This window comes from Triticum aestivum, chromosome 6A (genome assembly GCF_018294505.1).
Source record: "Triticum aestivum cultivar Chinese Spring chromosome 6A, IWGSC CS RefSeq v2.1, whole genome shotgun sequence".
In the NCBI taxonomy this organism is placed as follows: Eukaryota; Viridiplantae; Streptophyta; class Magnoliopsida; order Poales; family Poaceae; genus Triticum; species Triticum aestivum.
In genome coordinates this window covers 415,714,711-415,725,579 of record NC_057809.1, presented here as the reverse complement: position 1 = coordinate 415,725,579, position 10,869 = coordinate 415,714,711, and positions in this window count along the sequence as shown.

Below are 10,869 nucleotides of genomic sequence, written 5' to 3'. Positions count from 1 at the left end.
CTACTTACGTTCAAGCATAACTCCAACACCGTGTTCACTTCCCGGACCCCGTCGAGAAGAGACCATCACGGCTACACACGCGGTTGATGCATTTTAATTAAGTTAAGTGTCAAGTTCTCTACAACCGGACATTAACAAATTCCCATCTTCTCATAACCGCGGGCACGACTTTCGAAAGTTCAAAACCCTACAGGGGTATCCCAACTTAGCCCATCACAAGCTCTCACGGTCAACGAAGGATATTCCTTCTCCCAGGAAGACCCGATCAGACTCAGAATCCCGGTTACAAGACATCTCGACAATGGTAAATAAGACCAGCAAGACCACCCGCTGTGCCGACAAATCCCGATAGGAGCTGCACATATCTCGTTCTCAGGGCACACCGGATAAGCTAAGCGTACAAGAGCCGACGTAACCCAAGTTGCCAAGGGATGGCCCTGCACGGTGCTCTAGTTTGGACCAACACTCAGAGGATCACTGGCCCGGGGGTTTAAATAAAGATGACCCTTGAGTCTGTAGAACCCAAGGGAAAAAGGCTTAGGTGGCAAATGGTAAAACCAAGGTTGGGCATTGATGTAGGAGTTTTATTCAAGGCGAACTATCAAGGGGTTCCCATTATAACCCAACTGCATAAGGAACGCAAAATCAAGGAACATAACACCAGTATGACGGAAACTAGGGTGGCAAGAGTGGAACAAAACACCAGGCATAAGGCCGAGCCTTCCACCCTTTACCAAGTATATAGATGCATTAATTAAATAAGAGATATTGTGATATCCCAACATAAACATATCCCAACAATAACCATGTTCCAACAAGGAACACACTTCATCTTCACCTACAACTAGCAACGCTATAAGAGGCGCTGAGCAAAGCGGTAACATAGCCAAACAACAGTTTGCTAGGACAAGGTGGGTTAGAGGCTTGACATGGCAATATGGGAGGCACGATATAGCAAATGGTAGGTATCGCGGCATAACAAAAGAGCGAGCAACTAGCGAGCAAAGATAGAAGTGATTTCGAGGGTATGGTCATCTTGCCTGAGCTCCCGCAAGGAAGAAGAACGAGTCCATGAAGAAGACAAACGGACGAAGTCGAATGAATCCTCACAAACGCGACGTTACATGAACTAACCCGAAGAAGCAACACCGGAAAGAAGCAAACAACATGGTAAACGACAATCACATAATCATGGCATGATGCACAACCAAGTATGATACATGTCCGGTTTAAATATGCATGGCATGGCAAAGTGCACAAACAAAACTACAAGTTAAATGGAGCCCAATATGCATCGAGATGCATATTGACGGAACACCACATCAATTATTTAGTTCTCTCTCGATTAGATACCCAACAATATTAAATGTTGTTAAACATGGCAAGAGAAGAAGCAAAAGTAAAACCTCTATCTAAACAAGTTTAAAATGAGGTCGGAACAAACAACAATTCCGGTAAATCCCCATATGAATTAGCAATTAAATGCAACAATAATTGTAAACATACTTGATGTTGTTATCATGATGCGGATGACATGTGCAAGTTTATGCAAGTTTTATGAAAGTGTTGATAAGAGCATGATGAGAGCATTTGTTCACCACGACGGAAAGAAAGGGGTGTCATGGCGGCAAAAACGAAAACGGTGCCATGGCAACGTTCCGATGATTCGACAACTAGTTGAGATGTCGGTGCAAAAGAAAGTGGTGACGGGAGCGCGTCATGCGATGAACGGTGGGGTGCTCCCGGTTACCGGGTTCCCAGGTGTCGATGGCTCAAAAATGGGTAACGCGCAAGAGACACATCGTACGCGGTGAGCAGTAGTTACATGAAACAATCTCATACACACGTCACATGCATACGGTCCACTGGTGGTCGTCTCGGTGTTTATAGCTTTGAAGCGTGCATTTTCGGAACGGATCAAGTCGGCGTAGAGGAAGTAGACGTTCTCGGGACGGTCGTAGGAAGAAGTGGTACACTTGTCGAAGATGAAATTGAAGAATCCGAGTCCCTTCGGGGTTGTCGTGATACTAGGGGTTTTCAGACTCGTCGATCTCGTTCTTGCAACGGTAGTGGAGCACGGTCGTCGTGGAAGTAGTTGTACAAATTGTCTTGTCGAGTCCACGGAGAGGGTAGTTGTTCACTCGACGGTCTTTGGCAACGGTCGTGGTACACGGATCGTAGACGTTCGGGTCTTCCGTAGAGGTACTCGACGCATCTCGGATGTGTAGTCGTACACGCGCGTAGAAGAACTTGACGGGTCCCATGTGTATTCGTTCTCCGCGACTCCGCGTAGTTGTTCACATCTTCGTGCTGTAGTCGAACTTTATGAAAAAAAAGAACCCACGGCGACGGTAGACGTACACGGTCAGTTTGACGGAACTTGGCGAAAACAAAAACGTTTGGTCTTGGTGTTTCCTGGATTGGTGGTTTTGGCAACGACAAGAGGGGCAGGTTGATGTGGTGGTCGTGGGCTCCTTCTGTTAGTGGCGGCCTTGCGGTCTTGGCGGCCGAAGGATCAAGGAATTCCACCAGCGTCACGGCAAGGCACACGGGTCGTCCAAGGATCTCTGCGGCCAAGAACAAGAGGCAACAGGGGCAGCTTTCTCGCGGATGGACCGGAAGGTGGAGACGCCACGCGAGGAGGGTCATGGCGCGACTGCTTACTAGTGGTGGAGAACTCCGGCAACGACGAGCTGCAGGAGGCCGGCCTTGCGATCTGGCTGGAGTAGAACGGAGGCGGCGGGGCGAGCTCGACGGAGGCGAAGCCACGGACGCAGGGGCCGTCCGTGCAGAGCAGAGGCGGGTAGCAGGAGCGACAGCGAGGGAGTCCTGGCCTGGCAGAGCCAGCCATCCATGGCGGGCCAAGGTCACCGGCGCGATGGAGGCGGTGGGACGACGCGAGGCAGGGGGCGCCGGAGTTGACCTCCAGGCTGGAGCTTGATGGCGGCGGCGTATGGATGCAGCTGCAGCAGGGCGCGGTGGGAGGCGATACAGAGGAAGGGGGCCACGTGAAGGGCGTCGATGGTGAGCCGGTTCAAGGGAGAGATGGGGGTCGAGGACGAGGGGAAACTTGGGGCGCCGGCGGCGGCCTCGGGAAGGAAGAGCGGTTGCTGTGGGATCGGGATCGAGCACGGGGGCTCCTGCGTGTGCGAGAGAGAAGGTGAGGGAGAGAGCGAGGGGGATCAAGGAGATCGAGCGGTTCTGGTCTACGTGCGTGCGTGGGTGGCGGCGATATCGGGAGGACAAGAGGGAGCGTGGGGGACGGGCTAGGGTTAGGATGGGGGGTGCCGGTTGGGCCTCTGGTGGGCTGAGGGGAGCAGGGCGGACTGGCTGGCCGGCCCAGAGGAGAGGGAGGCTGCTGGGCTCTCCACTCCCTCCAAATTCTTTCATTTATTTAATTTATTGTTTATATAAATAAACAATCAACAAAGGGGGAAAATCCAGGGGTTTTTGGTTAGGGATATGAGATATATAAATATATATCTCGAACCCTGGATTTATGTAGGGTTTGAATAAATTGCTCTGGCATTTTTAGAAGGTAGAAAAATAATTAGAGTTTGAATTATTCTCAAACTTCAATCATTTTTGAACCTGACCAAAACAACTTCGAATGGGATGAAATCTGACAGAGAGGGTGTAGGAAAGAGGCAAGATTTATAGGGAAAAGATGAACATTAAAGGAGGAGGAATAAAGTCACTTGCAAAGACATGAAAAAAAGAAGGAAGTGAGATGTGATGATGCATGGGTGTGGCTTGAGAGAGATGACAAGGAAAAATATGAAGTTGAGTCGGATAAAAGAAGAGTTGAAGAGTAGTGCAATTGTGTTGTGGGTGATTCGAAGTTAATGGACTATTTATAATAGCTCCCTAATATCGGGAGGATATGTTATAAAGAGAATCACCATATGAATTCCCTCGGTTTAAATGGACTGAAGATCCATACGGTTTATTTATTTGAGTTGCAAAGATTAATGACACGATGGCATGATGACATGAAGCAATGCAAAAATAAAAGGGCAGGCACAAATGAAACACACGGCGAAACCCGGAACATATGGAAGTCTTCTTGATCATCGGTCTTAGGGCGTCACAATAGAGATAGATATTTTCATTATTCTATGGTGTGAAATTGCCAGTACATTCAATGTACTGACCTATATGGCTGCAACGTCTCATGTTGCTGGAATCATACGACGAGTAAGTTATACGTTAGGGTTACGATGTCTACACTCAACTTTGCCGTTGGTGTTGTTGGGACTCCACAACTTTGTTGTTACTTCCGCTATATGGATTGAGGTAATAGTATTTACGTTACTTTATACATGTGATTTACCTCTGTTATAAATTCTTGTGTACTGTGTGTGTCAGCATACCGATCCTGGGATGGCACTTAAGCATATAGGCTTCAATCCATTGGGATCGGGTCGCTACAATTCTCCTTCAACTCGAAGCTGATCAAAGTTAAGTTGATTTCACTTGTGGTAGATACTTGTCGGTGATCTTCAAACCTTCGACAGACTTATTCGCTAACCACAATCACTCTTGATTGCTGAAGACTTTGCCTGGTGAAGACAATTATTCTTTGTCACTCAAGCCGACACCTATCCATCTAGAGAGTGCGCAACTCTCAAGAGTAATAGGTACAAGGACTCTAACTCAAATCTATTGTGATGCTCAACCATTGTCTAAGTTTTGGCTCTCGGTTTTCTCTCGGTGGATCTTAAACTCAAATCTCTAGAGAGGGGATGCTCAATTAATCTTCTCAGAAATCATAAGCTGAGCAGCCAACTATCAACGTTGGAGCGGGGCGGCTATTTATAGCCACAGCCTTCCCTAATGGGAACTGATCAAATTGGACTGATGGATCCGCCAATGACCGAAGGACACGTTTCCAACAGTCGGATTTTGAGCACAATGGTAACATTGCTTGCAAAGCAAGAAATGCTAGCTCGTCGGTCCGAAAGATATCTCCTACAGCTCGAAGAACAACGTCTTCTACTGCTAGGTAATCATACGGAGCACAAAAAAACTTCTATCGGTCCTTCATAGGTTTCAGCTAAGCATCACAGCAGACCTAATCTTAGAGAACCTACAACACTCTTAATAGTATGGGGGTCCTATGACTCAAATAAGAGATAGAAGAATGACGAAAGGAATGCTACGTCTTCACTTCGCCTTCAATCTTCTCGATTGCAGTCATTCTTCCTCGGATGAACCAAACGAATATTGCTTCACATCAACAATGATTTCAAGAGGTCAATTCCTTTGATACGATCTTCTCACTTCCACGTCTTCTCAAAGTGTAGCTCATCCTTCTATACTACATAGATAATCTTCGATGAAGTTCTTCAAACTTCACACCGAATACAACATTCTCCTCGGGCTTGCATGGAATATTTCTCTCTCACTAGCAAACAAATTAGTCCATACCTTTTCTGATAACAATCTTCAAAACACAAGGGGTCAAACCATTTGCACCAATAGTATTGTATCTGCTTTATGTTTTCAAGGTTGAATATGTCGGTGTTGATATTGGAAATAGGTATCCAGATCATGACTAACATACTTAATTGTAGCTTTAGGGAATCTCTAACACTGACCCCCAAACCGGACACCGTATCCATCCGCGGGCCAATGGGGACCTTGCCATCGTCCTGGGAACGGGGGTACCCAGACTTGCCAGCTTGCGGCCCATGGCGTGGCTCCATCAGCGGCCTGGTACAGCCCAGTTTCAGCAGCAACAACGCAAGACCCTCGTGAGGAGCCAAGCCTCGCGAGGGGGACGACACCAAGACCTCCCTAGGGGGCGGCCTCACCAGGCTGGCTCTCGAGGAGCGGAGATATCAAGGCAAGGTGCACCTCGCGAGGTTCACATGATATGAGCCGTGACGACCAAGGCCAGGCGGGCGCCAGCGGGCGCAGTGTACCTGTTTCCCCTTTGGTGCCAAGGGGGCAAGCGCAGCGGCGGAGTCCCGAGGAATCAAGCAAAGGTTTCCATATTGGTGCAAGAAGACCTAGACCGCCAGGACGACAGGACGGAGGTCATCGCGGAGCCCATGACAGCATCACCACCAGAGCCTTTTGCAGGCGAAGACTACCTTTGTTAGGATAACTTGTACTAGTTGTCTTCCTTCAAAATTGGCCGTTGTGGGATCCCTTCCCGCCTACATTTGGGAAGAGGACCAAGGCCACTATAAATAGGACTTAGCCACCACCATAGCATGCATCAAGAGGGAGAGAAGGATCAGATCCACTCCACCCTGACCACCTCACCAACTCATCTAGCATAAGAACACCTCACCTCCTGAGGCTGTTCATCCACCGTACTAGTTCATCCTCATCCCCTCGAGGCAATCAACCACAAAGCTAGAGTAGGTTATTACACCGCAAGGTGGCCCGAACCAGGATAAACTATTGTGTCTCTTGTTCCTTGGGTTCGTCGAGCTAGGCTGTGGAATCGTTGGGCTGGCAGGTCGGGGAGAAGGAGTTCTTCGTACGCACCCCAGTGTTTGAACCTCTCAAGGGTCTGCGGAGCTCTGAATCCGACATTTGGCCCGCTAGGTAGGGTTGCGTCGAAGCTTCTCTTCCATCGATCGACTCGCCGCCGCTCCACCGTCTCCATGGCAGATGCACACCGAGTCCGTGCTGAGCGCCGAGCTGCTCTCGCCGCGTGCGTCGCCTAGAAGGCGCCTGTCGGCGGGCCTTCCTATCGTTCTCCATCACCAGCCGCCAACGTCGTCATCGGCCCAGCGGGGCATGAGCAGCAAGCTTCATCGCAGCATCCCTCTGTGCGGTGGGATGGACGCACCGCCACCCCGTCGCTGACTCCCACCGGCTCGTCGTCCCACGCTCACCATGGACCGGCGAACACACAGGCTGCGTTGCTCATGGCGCATGAGCTCCTGAGCTACCGCCCGGTCGGTGACATCTACGAGGACTGGCTGGACCGCATCGCCGAGCTAGTTAGCGTGGCTAGGGGCTCTCCTGCACCGTCCCTCTCGCTGCCTCGTCCGTCGCCTGCTGCGGGCGACGTAGCCCATGGAAGCACCTCCGCCACCTCCTCGTCAGGACGTCGCCCTCGGTCCAAGACACGCGGCCCCATGGCGTGACCCTCCACTCCGGGCGCCCACGCACGAAGAAGAAAGCTGTCAGGAGGTCCAATGGCTGCAAGAAGGTGCCACGGTGCTCCCTCCACTGCTACGTCAATACCGCGTGCCCCTGCAACGGTGGTGCGCGAGCACCAAGATCAGGCTCCACCTCCATGACAGGCTCCGTTGACCACGGCAGGCTGTCGTGCCTTCACCCCTGAGCTACGCAGCGTCATCTGGCCACGCAAGTTCAAGCCTGACCTACCCCCATGTTACGACGGCACCCCCGACCCCGTGGAGTTCCTGCAGCTCTACGAACTGAACATCGAGGCAGCCAGCGGTGACGAAAAGGTCATGGAAAACTAGTTCCAATGGCCCTCAAGGATGGCGCGCCCTCGTGGCTCCTGAATCTGCCCGCGGGATCGATATCCTCCTGGGGCGAGATGCGCGAGCGCTTCATCGCCAACTTCCAGGGCACTCGCGACCGCTCGCCTACCGCGGGTGACCTACGGCACATCAAGCAGTAGCCTGGGGAGACCCTGCAGAAGTACATCCAATGCTTCAATAGCGATCGCCTCAAGATCCCCAAGGTTTTTGACGAAGCCATCATCTCAGCGTTTCCGATGGTGTTTGCGATGTCAAGATGAAGGAGGAGCTCGCCATCCATGAGGATCTATGCACGGCTCTGGAGATGTTCAACATGGCTACCAAGTGCGTGAGAGATGAGGAGGGGCGCCTCTCCCTCCTCGAGCTCCCAGCTGCCGACCCAGAAGACAAGAAGGCCAAAGTCAAGGACATGAAGCGCAAGGGGGCTGCCGTGCTCGTGGACGAACCAGAGATGAAACGCGGCTGCGACCACCCGGAGTCGTCCAAGGGCAGTCATTCATTTTGCGTCTTCCACAACGTACACAGCCACAACACCAATGACTATCAAGAGCTCAGGGCCATCCGTGACGGGTGCCTCGGTCGATGCCCTGAGCGCAACGATCGAGGCTACGGCCGCAGAGGAGGCAGAAGTGGAGGATGTTGGGAAGACCGCGGCCCCCGCCAGGAGTGGTGCGACCAGCCTCATGAGGATCGCTGGCAAGGCCAGTCTCGTGTGGACCGTCCAATGCCGGCCTCCCTCCGCTGCCACCACCACCAAGAAGAAACAACGACCACCACCAGGACGAGGGGGCTGGGGGATTCCAGGAGCCTTGCGCCATCGCCTGCATCATGGGTGGCGCTCAGGCCCTAGCCTCCCATCGCGTCTTCAAGAAGTTCATGCGTGAGGTGAATGCGGCCCTCCCCAGGCCCGAGGCCACACGTCCGCTCAAGTGGTCCAAGTGCACCATCACCTTCAGCTTGTTTGAGCAACTCAAGTGCGTGGCAACTGCTGGCGCCCTCCCAATGCTTTGCTCGCCCGTCATCAGTAATGTCCTTGTCACCAAGACCCTCATCGATGGTGGTGCAGGGCTCAATGTTCTTTCCGTCGAGACGTTCAACCGCCTCCAAGTGCCGTATGATCAGCTGCAGCCCACCAAGCCCTTCTTCAGAGTGACCGATGGCTCCACCACCCCGATAGGGCAGATCCGCCTCCCTGTCACCTTTGGCCAGCGCAACAACTACCGCGCCGAGCTCATCAACTTCGATGTCGCTCACATCCGCCTCCCGTACAATGCCATCCTTGGGTATCTAGCCCTGGCCAAGTTCATGGCGGTGACCCACCATGGCTACAACGTCCTCAAGATGCTAGGGAACCACGACATCATCACGATTGCCTGCGAGGAAAAGGACGCAGTGTGCTCCCTTGAGCTCTCCTATCAGGGTGCGGCAATTGAATACCCAGACAATGAAGGCACCATCTACCCTCTTGAGGCTGTCCCCAAGAAGAAGAAGCAACTACTCCGCCAAGAGCCTCAGGGGAGCGGTGTCTCCAGCGGCACCACCTCTGGATCAGCACCCACGGATGGGGCGCCTCCCTCTCATGCATAGGAAGGCACGCCCGGCGCCCTCCTCAGGCTAGGATCGGGGGCTCTCTTCTGGAGGGCCTCTGACTTAGCCAACGTCACAAGGGAGGCGCTCGGGCACCATGTGGAGGCATGCTTCATCGCACGCTTCCCTCACGGGGGCACTAGGCACAAGGTGCCAGGTGCTCAGGAGTTCATCGCCAAGATGACCGAGGAGCTTCAAGAGGCGAGAGCCATGCATGGCGACCATCACCTACCACCTGGCGTGGCCCCTTGTCCCGGCGAAGATAACGAGCTGCGCGTCTGCATCAACATCCCCGGGCTCAACAGGGAAGCAACTCAGGAGCGCTTCTGGCCTTCGCGCGCTAGCTGGTGTGAGGGCCCACCTCACAGATACGTTCGCATGCCTTTTGGCTTGCCGAACGCGGCTGCCGCCTTCCAGCGTCGCGTGCGAAGCATCGTGGCTGCTCAGGAGGCCAGATACCACGCGGTCCTGGCGGAGGCGGCAGCGGTTCTTCACGAACCTCTCTAGCCTCCAGAGCCTCCCGATGTTCAAGACCAAGGTGGCTCGTGAGGAGCAACCTCTTCAGGGCGCATCTTCAGCTACTCCAGCATCTCTTCAGCAACGGCACCAGGTGACATTTTCCAGTTTATTCAGTTGGGGGCGCCCCTCGGGCTGCATTATCCCTAAGTCGCATGGGCATGTCCCTGTGGCGCCTATCCTTTTTGCATCTTTAGTTTACCTTGTTGGGGGCGCCCCTCGAGCTGCATCATCCCCAGGCCGCGTAGGGTTCGCCCCTACGGCATGTATCGTCCTTGCATCTATCTGCACTAGCTTTATCTTCTCCCATAAGATGATTTATGTTATCACCTACCTACTTGACGCCCTTCGAGGCTCCCCGCGTTGCTGACCGGCCTCTCGCCCATCCTGCAATGGGGGTTTCACATGCTGGCATGGCGCTTGTGCTTAGGTCTGTCCCTGCAACGCTGATAAATGTAACGCCCCGAGACCGTTGAGCCAGGTGTCCTCCAGTTATTCGCTGTTGTTGCCTTGTCTTTTGCTTGCGTGTTGCATCTTATCATGTCATCATGTGCATTGCATCATCATGTTTTCAAAACTTGCATCCGTCCGGGTCTCCCCGTTCCTTCCGTTGTCCGTTCTGAGTCCAACCACACTTGCACGTGCCCGCGGCATGTCTGAAATAGTATTTTATAAGTGGCCGGAAAATGTTCTCGGAATGGGATGAAACTTGGCACGTGGTGTTGTTATGTTGTTAGTAGGTCGCCTGCCAAGTTTCATCGCATTCGGAGCTCGTTTGATAGCTCAACCGTTAAACTATAGCGGCAATATAGTCGATCTAACGTCGGACGTTTTCGGTCTCCAAAAACCGTTGCCGGGCCTCGCTCTCCTCTCTTCTCAGTCCATCTCTCTCTAGCACAGCCCACTAGCCCACCTATCTAACCCCCTCTGCTCCGGGTCGTCCGATCGAGATCGAACGGCTCCGAAACGGCCTCAAACCCCCTAACCCTAGCCCCCCTTACCTTATATAGACCCCCTCCATGCCATTTTGGGCCTTCTCCTTCCTCCTCCTCGAATTCCGCACCCAATCATCAGCCAGCCGCCTCCCACCTCCTCTCCTCTATTTCCACCGCCGGCCACCTCGTCCCTGCCACTTGGTGCCATCCTGGTGGCCAGCCGCCACCACGCAGGACGCCCGCAGCCAACGGGAAGCCGCCGCATCGCCTCCTCGCGCCCCACATCGCCCCGCGCCGCCAGGCCCGCGTCAGGCCCGCCCGGGCCCCGATCTGGGCTCTGAGGCCCGCACCGCCCC